At 56.8% G+C, this 1,755-nt stretch overlaps 1 long non-coding RNA gene across 1 annotated transcript; it reads right to left on the reverse strand.

Annotated features, from left to right (window-relative positions):
- Positions 1–288: 288 nt before the first annotated feature.
- On the reverse strand, positions 289–1,078 carry LOC108446620. The gene is made up of 2 exons (XR_001861877.1): positions 836–1,078; positions 289–323 (listed from the first exon to the last, which is right to left on the reverse strand). It is a non-coding gene; the product is annotated as an uncharacterized LOC108446620 (long non-coding RNA).
- Between the last annotated feature and the right edge of the window lie 677 nt (positions 1,079–1,755).

Genomic DNA, 1,755 nt, shown 5'->3' on the forward strand with positions numbered 1-1,755 from the left:
AATCCCAAATTCCCCCAAAAAACCCCAAATCCAAGAAAACCCTAAACCCCCCAAAATTCCCAAAAAACCCCAAATCGCCAAAACTTCCCCAAAATCCCCGAATCCCAGAAAAACCTAAATCCCCAAAAAACCCCAAATCCCCAAAAAAACCCAGAACCGAAATCTCCAAAACCCCTCCAAATATAAAACCCCCACCCCATTCCCGAATTCCCAAAATTCCTGGAATTCCTGGAATTCCTGGAATTGCCGGAATTCCCGGGATTCCCTCCCTTACCGATGGCCTTTTTCAGCGTCTCGTAGGTGATCTCCTCCGCCGGAGCTCTCTGCGGGGAAGGAAATCGGGATGAGATTCCAGGAAAAGCCCGGAATTCCAGGTGGGAATCCCAGACCCACCAGGCCAGGCTCTGGTTTTGTTGTTTCTCCATAAAAATCTGGGATATTTCTCCTAAAAAAAACCGGGATTTTTCCAGCTGGAGCAGCCCAGGTTTATCCCCCTCTGAAGATTCCTAAGGAAAGGGAATCCAGGGAAAATCAGGAATTCCAGTGGGAATTTCGGGTCTTTTCTGACCTGACAAATCTCGGAATGCTGGGATTGGCCACCCAACGCCAGCACTGGCACACCCAGGATCCCGTGGAAAACGGGATCTGCCGGCGCCTGGGCGGGAATTTGGGAAGCGCTAGAGGGAGTTGGGAATTCCCTGACATTCCCAGAAAATTCCTGGGAAGCCGTCGGTGATCCCAGAGTTTTCCACCACCACCAATTCCATGAATTCCCACAGTTAAGGGAGGGTTGAAGGGCACATCCCGAGGGAATTCCCAGCTCTGGATGCCGGACCTGCTCCCGCTCCGGGCTGTTCCTGGATTCCACCTCCACCTGCAGGGAAATGGTTTCTCCGATGCTTTTCCTCTTGGATAAACGATCCTCGTCTGGGAAGGAACGGCAACGGCGGCATCAGGAAACGATTCCGGCCTCGGAATCCCAGCCCGACTCCGGGAAAAGCCATTCCCGAAATCCAGCCAGGACAGGGCACAGGGAACGGCTTCAGTGGGAAAGGGGAGCTCGGGCTGGGATCTTGGGAAGGAATTCCCGGCCGGGCTGGAATTCCCAGGGAATGGCCGGATCCCTGGCAGTGTCCAAGGAAAGGCTGGAGCAGCCTGGGATCATCGGGGGAGGTGCCGGCCTTGGAATGGGATGGGATTGAAGCTGCGTGGATCCCAGCCAAAGCATTCCGGGATTGTGGGATGCAGGAGGCTCCGAATCCATGGCCAGGGGTTTTTCTGGAAGTCGGGGATGGGAAAGGGAAGGGAGAGCCTTCCTGGAGTGCCGAGATTCCCAGGGAAGGGCCTGGAGGCCGGAATTCCTTCCCGCAGAGGAGTCGGGATGGGGCTGGATCCAATGGCAGGCTGGGAGAGGCGGGAATGGAGGGATTTCCCTGGGAAAGGGGAGCTCGGGCTGGGATCTTGGGAAGGAATTCCCGGCTGCGCTGGAATTCCCAGGGAATGCTCGGATCCCTGGCAGTGTCCAGGGAAAGCTCAGAGCACCCCTGGGATAGGGGACGGAGTCCAAGCTGGAACGAACCCAACCCATCCCACCATTCCACGCCTTTCCCACCTCGGAGCAGCTCCTCATCCATCCCCAACCTTTTCCTGGCATTCCCAACCCCGGCTTTCCCCTTCCCACCCCTGAGCCTGGGCCGTTCCGAGCGCTCCACGCCCCCGGATCGCCGCTCCCGCCGTGATCCCACCTGGATGTCA

Source organism: Corvus brachyrhynchos, unplaced genomic scaffold (assembly GCF_000691975.1).
Source record: "Corvus brachyrhynchos isolate BGI_N302 unplaced genomic scaffold, ASM69197v1 scaffold4235, whole genome shotgun sequence".
Lineage (NCBI taxonomy): Eukaryota > Metazoa > Chordata > Aves > Passeriformes > Corvidae > Corvus > Corvus brachyrhynchos.